This window comes from Ambystoma mexicanum, chromosome 7p (genome assembly GCF_040938575.1).
Source record: "Ambystoma mexicanum isolate Mex_15411 chromosome 7p, UKY_AmexF1_1, whole genome shotgun sequence".
NCBI lineage: Eukaryota > Metazoa > Chordata > Amphibia > Caudata > Ambystomatidae > Ambystoma > Ambystoma mexicanum.
Window position 1 is genome coordinate 698,744,162 of NC_090939.1, and position 13,606 is coordinate 698,757,767.

General features: G+C 41.3%; 1 protein-coding gene and 1 long non-coding RNA gene across 4 annotated transcripts in view; one reads left to right on the plus strand and one right to left on the minus strand.

The window, feature by feature from the left end:
* HTR1F (5-hydroxytryptamine receptor 1F) overlaps positions 1–13,606 on the minus strand; it is a 3,723,175-nt gene that overhangs the window by 2,224,850 nt on the left and 1,484,719 nt on the right. The window lies entirely within an intron of this gene.
* Positions 9,236–10,635, plus strand: LOC138526264 (uncharacterized). Its single transcript, XR_011283533.1, has 4 exons — positions 9,236–9,349; positions 9,845–9,963; positions 10,068–10,173; positions 10,314–10,635. It is a non-coding gene; the product is annotated as an uncharacterized lncRNA (long non-coding RNA).

Here is a 13,606-nt window from a genome sequence, read left to right on the forward strand (position 1 = left end):
AGTGGAGTGGAGAGAAGAAAGTGATCACTCGCCCGTTATCCTAACTTGTGCTTCCCAAGATCAGAGGCTTGAGAATGATTATATAGGAGAGATTACCATTAACTGTACAGGAAATCACATTATTTGGCGGACAGGCAACCTAGTTAAGGGCAACGAGCTAGCAATAGAGAGAAGCAGGGAGCTTGTTAAAATGGGGGAAGCAGGAGTTTCCATCTTCCCAAAAGATGTAGCATCTGGGAGACTAGTGAGGCCTAGAGTTCCTTCCACATATCTAGCGGAGTATGAGAAATGTATTGGGCAATTGATGGAACTGACGTTAACCCAAGTACCGACTAGATGCTGCAAACTTAATAACAACAGCCAATAAATTAGACATTTGTATTACAGACATGAAAATGTCACTAAGAGGAGACCTCAGAGCACAGCCAAGATAATTACTGATTCCCACATGCTGGCAATCAGCAATAAAAAAGCAAGATATAGAAATACAAGCGAAGACAGCAAACTGATTGCTGACTGAACCTAATGAAGATATGTTCTAATAATGACATGCGTGTCTTCTGGCAACTAGTAAGTGGTTCTACTAAATCTGACTAATTGGCAGTGGGTGCCTCAGAAGAGTCTTGGGTTAAATTTATTAAAAATATGTAGGTCAAAACAAACCAGGAACCTTGAAACAAATCAGGCATGTCGCAAATGCAAATTCAAACATAAAAGAGAGGACCTGACTCAATTTAGCAAAAAGAGTAAGGACTCAAGAGCTTCAGGCCCTGATGGTGTTAATGAAAACGAATCCAGTCGCCTGGGGAAATGTCTTATGCCCAATTTTTAATTTAATCAGTAGGAATAACATCTTGCCAGAATCTTGGAATAGGAGCTTTTTGGTCCCTGTTTTCAAATGTGGACCCCACAAAGAACCTACACGCTATCACATCTTAGCAATGCTGGATGCTCCGTCTAATATATTCACAAGAGTATAACTAGGGGAAATAACTGACTGAGCAAATCAAAAACAAATGTTATCTATTAACCAGACTCGTTTCCGTAATAAGTTTTCTATGACTGATAACACACTAGTAACCTTGATGGAAAGTGCATGGGAACTCTGCGACAAAATCATCTACGTGCCGTATATAGATTTCAGCACTGTGTTTGACACTGGGGACAAGAGCAGGCACTGGCAAAAGCTTAATGGATGGGTTATACCCAGGGCCTTTTAAATATCATTAGTTCCCTTTACCAAAAATACTAACAAAAGACTAAGGCTCGATTCCAAGTGAACATTAAGAGCGCCTATTATGGCTATAGGATAAAAACAGGGATGCATTCTGGCCCCTTTATTATTCAATGTACACCAGGCAGACTAAGCAGAATATTTAAGTAAGAAACAATCGGACCTGCCAAATATTGGAACCTCGCTAATATCCTGGCTGAGATATGACGATGACGTCCTATATATTAATTTGAAACTCCCTCGATGGGTTGGACGCTCCGAAACTGGCCATGAAAAAGTATCCTGGCCTTTTATTTTGCAGATAACACAGTTATATAATCCACTTCACCCCAGAGGCTCAGAGTGTTTCTGGAAAACTTTACGAAGAAATGTGAAGAATTACAGCTGTCCCTGAATGTCGATAAAACGAAATCTATGGTTTTCAAACCAAGGCATGTTAAGCAGCATCTCACCAACATCAGGGTGGGCAATCATAGACTGGAAGAGGCCATGTTCTACAACTATATGGGAAATCGTTTCCATGAGAGTGGGAGTTGGACACCAGAAGTGGAAAAAGCCTGTCACCTTGGAACAATATAGTGATGCTGCTAGGGCCTTCCTTAGTCAGCATGGCAAGGGGTCATTCAAGCCAGCAATCAAACTGCACGAAAAACAAGCTGCCACTGCGGCCATTTATGGGTCAGAATTATGGGGGGCAGGTAAACAGTGATGGATTGGGGACGATTGAGAATTACTTTTTTGAAGAGTATTCTCTCGCTTTCCAGGGGGTCAACCAATGCACTGAACCATATAGAAGTAGATGTATGCCCCATAAGCTACATGGCTTCTATGCAACTAGTATTTTTCAGTCTGAGATTATGGAATACCCCTGGTTTGAGCGAATATTGTGATGGCCTTGTTGACCTGTTGAGCCTGGCAGGAGGTAGGAGTCTACCATGGGATGTACATGTGGAGAACCCCTTGTCTGATCTTGGTGAGAGCGGGCTTTGGGAGAGCCAAGAAAGTATCGCCAAGGCCACGTCTCTTCAAGTAAAGAGATTGTTCACAGCAAATGCTAGGAAGAACATGAAGGAACCCTGTTTTAAGATAGAGTTGGGCCCAAATTACCTAGGGAGCCATCATGAATGTGGTCATGAATGTTATCTCCATATCGTTCATCTCCCCCCCACCCCTCGTTGCCCACTCTCTGCTTCTTGAATTTAGGTTAGGTACTCTTAAAGTGGCACCTTTTACAAAATCCTGGGGAGCTGCTGACATGGGTATATGTCCCGTCTGGGAACTGGCCTCTCGTCCCGTCTGGGAACTGGCCTCTCGTCTTAGGGGCTTGAGGGGACTTTGCCTGAAAATACTGGTAAGATCAGCAGGTATAAACACTATTGTAGATGCATTAATGTTATGCAAATGAATGGATGATATAAATATTATTTATCGGGTAGCTAAATTTATACATCACGCCTGAGGAGATGCATGGTTATTTTTGATTTCTGTGATGGGGGGCTGTGAGTATCTTCTCCCCCCAGAATGTTATGATCATTTAAAGTTCTTAGTCTATTTCAATTATGTAATAATGAATTGTATGCTATTTTTTAATCCTTTCATGGTTTATACTCTAAATGATTGTACTTTTTTTGTTTGTTGTAACTTGTTTGTGACTTTTATGACCTACCGCCGAATAAAAGTTAAACAATGAAATTTGGCAGGCAGAGGATTACAAGCCCTGCTGTATCAAATGGCTGAATTTGCCAGAATTCATAACCTTAAAAAAACACTGCTAAAACTAAGGTTGTGACTTTTCATAGAACAAGGGAAAAATAAGATGAAACTAGTAGCTGCACACTAAATGGTGCAAAGGCTCAAAGAGGTCACGGAATATAAATATCTCGGGGTCATTATTGACCATAGGTTAAATTAGGGACCGCACCTAGAAAAACTTGAAGTCACGATTAAACAACTAGGAGGCATGAAACACTTTGCAAAAGAACATGCTGGCTATACCATCACCTCCCTAAAATCAATCTACAATACTGAAATCATTCCCAAATGAACATACAGGGAAGAAGTTTGGGGCACAAAGAAAGAAAAGGAACTCCAGAATCTGCAGTCATACCGTATTAAGGCCATGATGAGCTTACCAGCTAGATGGCCTGTACAGTTCTTGAAATGCAAACAAAATATTTGCTATGTTACCAAGCAAGTGCAGTACCAATGAGGTTTGTACTATTAGAAATTAATAACTGCAGAGGGATCACACCTGCTGAATTTCGTATACGCAGAAGCCACTAAAATGAGGAATATGGTGATAAAAACTACAGGCACTAATATTGTGGCTGTTGGGGAAATGTGGTCCCAAAGATTACATGTTGATATACGAGGTATCACCAGAGAGAAATTAAAACAAAAATATTAAAGGAGGGCATCCACTCCCTGGATAGGGACCAAAATTGGGTTATACTAGCCACCAAACATAGCAGCCAAAATTATGTTGAGTGTAGCTCGCCTCCTGTCTATCAGGGTTCCCTTACACACACATCCACATGGAATACATGAGGGTGAAACTCAACCTGGTTGAAACCTTGGAAATCATTGGGGCCAGGTGTCTCCTGCTGAGAGATGAATGTACGTGTAGAATGTGTGGGACGGGTGAGAATGAGACATGCAAATACTTACTGTGCCATTGTAAGGTTATCCATCAAGCGAGAGTCAATAGCCTGAGAGCAGCTCAAATGGAAGCTCTATTAAACAGAGAGGGCCAGGATATTTGGAGCCTCTACTTGAGAGGCAACAACACCTCGCTCATTTATCCTTTAACCACCATTTGGATCTCTATCAGAAAGATTATGAAGGAGTAACATGAACGAACCCGCTCCCAGGGGCTGGGATATTTATCAGAAACATCATAATGGAGTAACTTGATAAACTCACACCTGGTGGGCGGTTGGTTTAAAAGGGAGGGGAAGAAGCAATTTTGTTATTTCCTTATTGAGTTGTTTTCTCTTTTTTAGCAATTAACGTATTATATAATAGGTACTTTGAACTGTTGATATATAATGGTGATATGATTTTATGTTCATAAAAACCCATTGTTATAGCTGAATTATTAGAACAAAAAAATAATAATAATAAAAAATTATAATAAAGATATGCCAGCTTTTGTCCATCAGATGAAGGTCGGCTGCAGGGTGCAGGCTGGGCTGCCTTCAAGGCTGTGGATGCTAAGTCTACAGTCACTGTTTTAGTGAGGAATGAGTTGGTAAATGGAGGGAAAGGGCTTCTGAGTGTGGGTAGGCGATTCAGAGCTTCCTTCCCTTGATTTTGGTCATTGAATGCGGGAAGCCATGACCCCTTTGCCAGGTGATAAGATGGTTGGCCTTTGCCTATAAGTCAGACAACGTCGACTGCACGATGGGCCTTCCTTCAAGCCCATGGAGGCTGGGTATAGGATCATTCTTCTGTTGAAGCTCCATGGACCACTGTGGACCACTGTGCATGGGGAAATGGATTGATGAGGCTTCGTTTGCGGCTGTATTTGTCAGTGTTTCCCTATCCCCTGCCAATGGCGGCTTGGCAGGGGATTAGCCAGTCTGATAGCACAGCATGTAGAGTGCTCACTTTGATATCTGTGCAGAACTTGCTGATGCAGGTTCGAATCCCGGCAGGGCCAAACTCAGCCTTTCATCCTTCAGAGGTCGATAAATTAGCTAAGCAGTGCTCAGATACCTGAGGGTTCGTAGTGCTATATAAATGCTGAATTATTATTATTATTATCATTAATGATCAGGATTTGCCACCAAGCCAGTTCAGCTGCAGGATGGGTTTTCCTTCAACCCTGTGGATGCTGGACTTCGGATCACTGTTGTGGAGACGCCCAGGTTTCCTGGTGTGCAGCAGGAAATTGAGCCAGCCCAACCTCATAAGAGAAATAGCTCTACAGCAACCATAACCCTTTATCAAACCCTAAAAACAGGCACTTGGCTCTGCAACTTAGTTTATGAAAGGTGGTTGGTAAATAGAGAAAAGTGGTGGGAGGAGAAAAGTGCTATTGCCAGACCTAAACCAGGTGGGATTGGCCAAGAAAGCCAGAAGGCTCTTACCAACATCCTCTATGTTATTGCACAAGTACCTGAGTCCTAAAGTGATGGCAGTGTCGGTGCACTTATAGATTGATATAACAGCCGTTTTAACAAAAAAGATTTCAATAATACTAAAAGGCGCACGTGTTACAAAAATGCAGTCAAGAGGCACCTTAAATTTGCACCACACAGCTTTCTAACATAGGAGCAACAGCCCTCCAGGTTACTTGCAAACCTTTGGTTGATGTCACGTATAGTCTCTCACTTCTTTAATTAAATACCTCAAGACTGATTTTCTGTACATGGATCTTTAGATAATCAAAAAAGCAACTTTTGTGATCTGATGCACTCTACAGAGAATTGTATTTGAATGTCCTATGTAGATCACAAGACATATATTTAGTTATATGAATATTAATGGCTAGTCATTTAAGATTGTAGAACATCCCAAAACCTGTTGAGCAGACACTGGAATGTATACAGGTCTTACATAGGAATATGTGTACAAAATATGTTTCTTTGGTGGGGAGGTAAGTTTGAAGGGGAAACAAAGACTACGGACAATATAGACTACCTGGATGTCGAGATTGGTGATCGGGGACCTGGGGGGGATTGATGTTGCCACTTTAGGCTCCATTTCATGTTTCCTGGCTTTGAGGTACTTCTTCTGAGCTAAATTGTGGTTGTGTTTTTGATATCGGCGCAGTGGGGTGTGGGGGTGGAGGGGTATTTGCAGTGGTGGGGAGAAGGAAGTGTGAATGAGCAGAAGTGAAGGCAGGACATGGTGGATAACTGACAGATTGAGCAGATTTTGGGATGGAAGAGTGGGAGATGGAATGAATAGGACAATGGGTTAACCAAGTTGGGGGAAGCCCAGGAAGAGATTTGTATAGCAGGAGGTTCGCTTTCGAAGAGGGACATGTGTTGCATTGAGAGGATTCATGTTTAGAGGCGGTGAGTGGAAGAGAGAGTGGACAATTGGATTTTGCAGAGAGCAGGAGTGACAGGTAACTACTAGGTTGCCGGGATGAAAGAGAAGAGAGAACGACCCAGTAGGAGTCTAGAAAAGTTTTCCAGAATGAAGACTAGAGTAGAAATGAATATTTTAGTAGCTTCGTAGGTGAGGTGGGAATAGCTATTTTCACATTACATCTGTTTTTGCTGACACCCATGATAGTAAAGGTAATAAACTGATGAGGCCTTTGAGCACTGTCAAAGGGGACCACACAGTTTGTAGCCTTGCAGCATGGGTATTCAGAGGGCTAGGGGAATTGGTAATGTGAATAGGATGAGGGGGTTTGACATAGGGAGACCGTGAGGTACCTGACTTTGGTGTTCCAAGTGTTGAATGTTAGGCACTGACATCCCATTCAGTGGAGGATGGTAGTCAGATAGGAGGATAGCACAGCTGTAAAAAAATAAAATGGAAAAGAGAAGTAGATTTGCATCTCATTGGCAAAAGGGGGTTTGGAAAACCAAATGGACAGATGAGTTAAGTGAGAGAGGGTGTGTAGATTGTAAGGGGATTTGGGCCAGGAAAACAATATCGTGGTGAGGATTGTGTGAGTGTTTCAGGAGATAGAGAGGGGCATCTTTGATTGGTAGCAGAGGATCCATTCCTGGGTAGAGTTGCGTTTACCAACGTTAGAGAATATTGATAGGAGAAAGGGATTGTTCAAAATGGGAAAACCAGATGTATCATTGAGGATCTGCATTTAATGATGCTAGTTCACTGTCATCATTGTTTATGAAAAAGTAGAAAAAAGTCCCCACCAACATGAGCCTTACCACATCCATAAGTCACCAACAATTATTATTTGCTCCCCTGGCATATCTAAATAAGCTATTATGTAATTGTCACAATATAAACAAATGATAACTGTCAAAAGATCACCAGGCATGGCTACACACTTTGGGGTATTCCCAAGCTTACTCTTATATGCACAGTCATATGAGAGTTAAAGGTCTATGAATTTCGACGTCCAGAGCGGGTCCCACGAGGGGACCTCGTAATTGTGCGGAATGGGTTTAACGGCGCCGGCACCATTACCAGCGCCGTTAAACCCATGCCGCACAAGTTATAATGAGGCCCAATGTCTTGAAAAAGCAAAACTTCCCATAGATTCTTTCAAGGGCATTGCTCGATATCAATTATGAGTATTGTCTCTATGTAAATATTACCAACATAGTAGCTGGGCCAGGATTATATGTGGTGGCAATGTAATTAGCATACGACCCATGCAGGTGAGAAGGTCAGGGTCATACAGAAAATGGTTCTTTACTAATTTCAGGTATATTTGCCTCACTGGTCACTCTACAATCTGGCTAATTGACTTAGCATACATTGGCAAAACGAAAAGGCAGGTGAGACAACAAATTTGTGAGCACAAATCGTGCATTTAAAATCAAATAGACAATAAGCCTATGGTAGCTCACTACATGAAAAAACAGCAAAAAACCCACAGAGATGCTCTGTTGTATTTTACAAGTTGTCCAGCAAGCCCCTAGAGGAGGCGACCGTGATCTATCTTTAACCAGGTTTGAGAAACGTTGGATTTACGAAATCAACTCAGTAAAGGGAGGCCTAAATATGGCTGTGGAATGGAACATATTCTTGTGAATGGTCATTCAGGCGGTGCACCTGACACTAGCAGAACTTTAGCTAGCGAGTCTGAATGAACCCCCGACAATACAACAATCCATTAAAAGCCTGTATCTACTATTTGCGATTTATTGCATTTTGTACAGGTCCTTGGGTGCATTATCTGACATTAGCATAATCTTCATCAGCTATACCCAGATTGATGGTGTATGGTACCATGATCAATGCATTCATCCTGAAAACATTGCAGTGCAGTTGCTGTGTGCCCTAATGCTTCCTGCCTATAACAGCATGGCATCAAGAGCCCCTCTTTTGGAAAACATTCTTCAATAATATTTCTACGCGTGCCGGAGTAAATTGGGAACTCTTTTATGTCTCCCAGGCCTAATCAATATAGACTTGTATCACCTGACACTATAGAAACTACATAAACAAAAATGTTGAATCTAAAACTGTCAAATTGTAAATCTGGCACATCCATTTGAACTAATGCTGCAAACCACAGCATTAGAATATTATTTGGTTTGCATTTCTGCTGCTAGAATTCGTCTGTGTATAGGTTTTCCTCCTTGTTCTCCTTCACAAATGTAAGCACTGAATAGCAATGCACTTTCTCTGTGAACATATTTATTCATGAAGGTCTGCCCTCTGCAAAATCATCATACGCTAGAGAAATCATTTTGTCAAATGCATTTATGTATATGTGCTGTTTGCAAAAAAAACTTCATTTTTGGAATACATTTGCATAGCTCTCAACCATTTGTGTTACAAAGGCGGGTGAAATCACCCGATGTTGTTTTTGGCGGGTGAGACGCCCATTGGAATGAATGGGCGTGCATGAGTCTTGGCGGGTGAGTCAGCCCTTTACAAGGCGGGTGACACCCGCCAAAAGCGTGTGAGTTGAGAGCTATGCATTTGTCTTTGAAAAACACCATTTATATGTTGACTGTAGGCTCCCAGTACTTCCAACACTGGTCTGTTTGGAGCACCTATGTAAGATGGAAATTTGTAAAGTATGTTTCTTAGATCCATTTTCCATATGCTGATATGTAGTTTCTGTTTACTCCAAAAAACCACAAATCCCAGGTATATTGCAGTCTCCCTGCTCCTCATACGTGCCGAGTAGACTATGGAAATTAAACACTCCCCTGCGAGCGAAGGGCCCAGACATCTGTTTGAGGGACAACAAGTTGCTTTTTGTAAATGTACACCTTTTAATAAGGCCACAACGTGTCACCATAGCACATCTGTGCGTGGGCGCACTAATGCCTTTCATTCTGGTTTTTTCGCTACCACGTGACACTTGATCACGTGAGCGTCACGCTTCTTTAAATAGAAGACTTAGAAGGAAACTAGCGAACGTTTGCCTTCCGAGATTATCTAACCTCCACTCTCGTTTGAGAAAGCTACAAGATAAAGAGCAGAGGAGCTTTTTCCCTGCAGGTGAGTCATTATTTGTAATTATGGGGAACAGTGGCACTGAAATTACCCCCCTCTCTCCTTTATGACACCCTGCGGGATAACACAGGGGGTTGGTTTCCCTTTGTTCACCGTCATTTTACGGCACTCGAATCCGTGAGGCCAGAACGCCTCACAACATCACAACATGTTAAAAGGCTCGCAAAAATGCTTGTTGGAGATGCACTAAGGTGTATTTCTATAACAGCAGGAGCAGTGCATTTTTTCGTGCTATAACTGGGAAAAAGAATCCTTGCACAATTTCAATGAAAATCTGAGCGTTATGCTAAAATTAACAGCAAAGGCACAGTCATCTTTAATTTACTTATGGGTCAACCCCACAAAATTAAAAAATCAAAAAAATTAAAAACTGCTCTTTACTATTAATGGCAAATTTGCACACAATAAAATGCCAAACTCCTGAACTCAACTGTACTTTAGAAACAGATTGAGTAATATTATGTGTCATTTCTTTTCCAGTTGCTGTTTCCTCAAATCAACAGATGGCATTCTCATTACTCTAAATACAGCACCATCTTGAGCAACACCGTATGGGCTGTCCTTTCCTTCAATTTCGTCACAATACTAAAATATTACAGGTACTCTTTCCCTAGTTTGTGATAGACAACTGATAGCACTTTACCTATGAAATAGCGATAAGTAAGTATGAGCATCCCATTGATTGCTACATGTATATTTACAGATACGGTGAATTAACTCATACTGTATGCTCGGCATCTGCCAAGGAGCCGAACGAAAATATCTATAAAGTTACCTAGAACGTCTCGAAGAAATAGAGAAAAACTCAGGTTAGTCCAAGAAGAGACTGTTTGATTACTGTCTGTTACCACTGTTTTTTTTTTAGGTTTTTTTTAACCTTTTTTTTAGCATGTTTCTGTTTATAAACATTTCTTAGTAAAATATATTTTTTCTGTATCTTTATCTCTAGATAATCAACTAATGGGAAAGTATTAAGTATTGACAATATTACATTTTTATGTCCTGATGACGGCCACTACCACCACAAGAACCAACGGCACCGAGAGAGTGTACTGTATGAGTCAGAAAGGCCGAAACATATGTCGACTTGCCATAGGAACCCTGTACACCTTTGTTTCCTATCTCTCACATAACAACTTATTATAGGGTATCTGGTGTGTATAAAGTAACCCCCGTTTGCACTACATCAACGTGGTAAATTAGAATAGAGTAGTGAGCAAATGAAATATAGAATCATAAGCATGATCAACCGCTCCTGTTAAACCTATGAGGTACACATTATTGTTGGGAGGATTAAATATGCCTGATCCTTTGTCTTGATTATATATGTTTTTGTTTACAGCATGATCAACCGCTCCTGTTAAACCTATGAGGTACACATTATTGTTGGGAGGATTAAATATGCCTGATCCTTTGTCTTGATTATATATGTTTTTGTTTACAGTAATATATATATACTGGTTTTCCCGTTCTCCTTTCTCTGTGTACATTGGCTTTATGAAAGGTTTGGTGTGTAAACACCAGCTAGAGTGTAAGTGAATAGCACAGATTGTTTTTTTACATATACAGGCTTTAGTGAGCCTTTTTTACTCTGGGCACAAGATGCTCGAATAATAAAATTAATTTTTCTACAAACATTACGTGTGGTATCAGTAATCTTAAAATTGTATGAGATTACCTTGGATCTAACCTTGTGCTTCTCAGGGACTTAAGGTAGGGGTAGTCGGCCTATTATCCTTTGTTTATTCCTAATTGACTATTACTCCAGATACTCCATGGACGTGTATTTGTAATTTATCTATTGGAAATATATAATGTTCCAACATGCAGTACAATTCACTTCATGGCAGAAGGAGTGAACACGGAAAAGAGGGAAGAGGGATGCAGAGAGCAATAAGGACTGCAGTGGGGATTAGGATGGAGAATCAAGTATTATTCAAAGGGCTTATCAAATGCTCTTTCTATTCATTAATTGACATGTCAGTTTGATTTGGACTTTTGCTGCATTACTGAAATCTGGATGAAAGAGTTCCTCTTGAATGCTTGATATGCTGATCCATGACATGCACTTGGGGCCGACCACCCTTTTAGAATGTGCAGAGGCGGACATCTCAAGTTTTTAACACGTTTTAATTTGCAAATTAATTCTCCTAGTAGTTATTTCAATTGTGTCCATTTGGTTTAATTATTCATATGCATTTTCTTTTTAACTTGACCTTTTTGGTGCTCCCCTCCATGGATACTATTAATGTATCTGTTTTCTGAACCTTCAAACATGTTTTCACTCTCCAGGGCTCGAAATGAAGGCTAAATGAGCAGGAGCTAAAATCAGCATCACCTTTCACTGTTGAGCCTCAAATGTAGGAGTGTCTTCATTCCCCCTCTCACTGCCATAATTAAATCCAGGTGTTTCTACAGCAGTGCCAAATTTGATTTCTGAGTTTCTCATTACTGTGGCATAGCCAATTCTGAGCATTTACATCACTGTTGCCAAGGTTCGATATAGGCCTTTACCTCTAGCTGAATTAGTTGAAACCAATGCGATTACACGCTAGCCGTCCCTCACTCTACCACAGGTAAATCAAGGTTTAATCAATGTAGTGCCATGCTTGATTAATGAGTGTGCCCATTGCTGTGCCAAAGTCGATTCTGAGGTTTGTCCGTTACTGTTGCGAAAGTGCAGCACTATAGTTTATTCTTGGTCATGCTACCTTCTCTCCCCCCAGACCAGACAGGACATACCTCACCCAGCCCCCACTTTTCCACACACAATTCCCTCCACTCTCTCAGCGGCCCCCCTCGCAGCCATCATTTCTCCACCCTTAGGGTCACCCAGACAGCCCACTGGCATGCCTCTCGCCACAACCGCCAATACCCCCAGATCCCACCTCCCACATTGCTCCCTGTCTGTGCACCTCCTGTGGAGCATATTGCCCCCCAGCACACGCACCTTCTGTGGTGATTAGTTGGAGCATAGTCTATCGCTGCTGCTTACTGTTTTTATCACAGCCACAAGAACCGACAGAAGAAGCCAAATACCTGAGCTGTCACCCTAACAACAAAGCAACATCTTAGGCGGCAAAGTACGTATAATAAATCACTCCACTGGCTGCAGGCATGGCTGCCCCCACTCATCAGTAAACAGCATGGACTATGACAAGAAATGTGGTCATGCTGTTCATATAAACTCTCCGGCTACCTACACCAGACTACGCCTCAACACCTCTGACAGCAGAATGCAGCATAGACCTACAATAAATTCCGGCACACTGAACACATAGCGGGTCTCTAGCAATGATTCTACTTCTAATTATCTCAGCACCCATCCACATGCCTGACCGCATGGGTTTCTTCTCTACCGGAGCCTGGCAAGCCTTGCTAAGCCCTTTTCGGCTAAATGACCTCCAACACTCTGGACTTCGGTCCTCCAAGGACGTTCTCACTAACAGCACATTGAAACTATAATAATGATAAAATGTGTGCTATAAAATAACACATACAATGCAATACAAAGGGAACCAAAGATGACTTACCTGAAAGACTTAGTGAACAACATCCAGCTGGTACAAAAATGCTCAGATCCTTGCATAGAAACAAAAGTACTATTATGTTGAGCTTAGCAGTGCAATGCTAGAATGAGTGATCAAATTTACATTTTAGGCACCTTGTTAACTTTAAGAGTCCAAACGACTTTCTGTTCTTTTGACATTTTATCCAGAGCAGGAAGTCTTGGTTGACTGGCACCTTGCTTCTCATTCTGCTTTACTTAAAACAATCCTCTTGTAGTCTCATGATTTATGAAGATCTCAGGCTTCTATCAGACATATAGAAGGATTTATGCAATATATATTTTTCCAGTTCTTTCTCACATTATGAGTTAAGCAAAACACATTAACTTTGATTGTTTCCCCTTCTAGTAACCAGTGCTTTGTGTTTATTGCTGAAGTGATGCGATGACAGCTTTTAAGGTCAAGACTTTCCATTGTAGCTGTGATTTTGACCAATTCCATTTGTTCAATCAGTTTTTTAGGGCAGTCTTTGCAGAAATGGCATGACTACAGTCAGTGCTTGTATCAGTTTGATTCAGAGGTTCAATGTCAGAAAGAGGTGATCACTTAATGTGGTAATGGTTTTTGCAAATGAGTATTACTCTAAGAGAAGCAATTTGTCTAGGGAGCATGTCAGAGTCCAATATTCTTGCTTTCAGAGCAGCCAGGTTCCAATTTGGCTGCCTATTTTAAG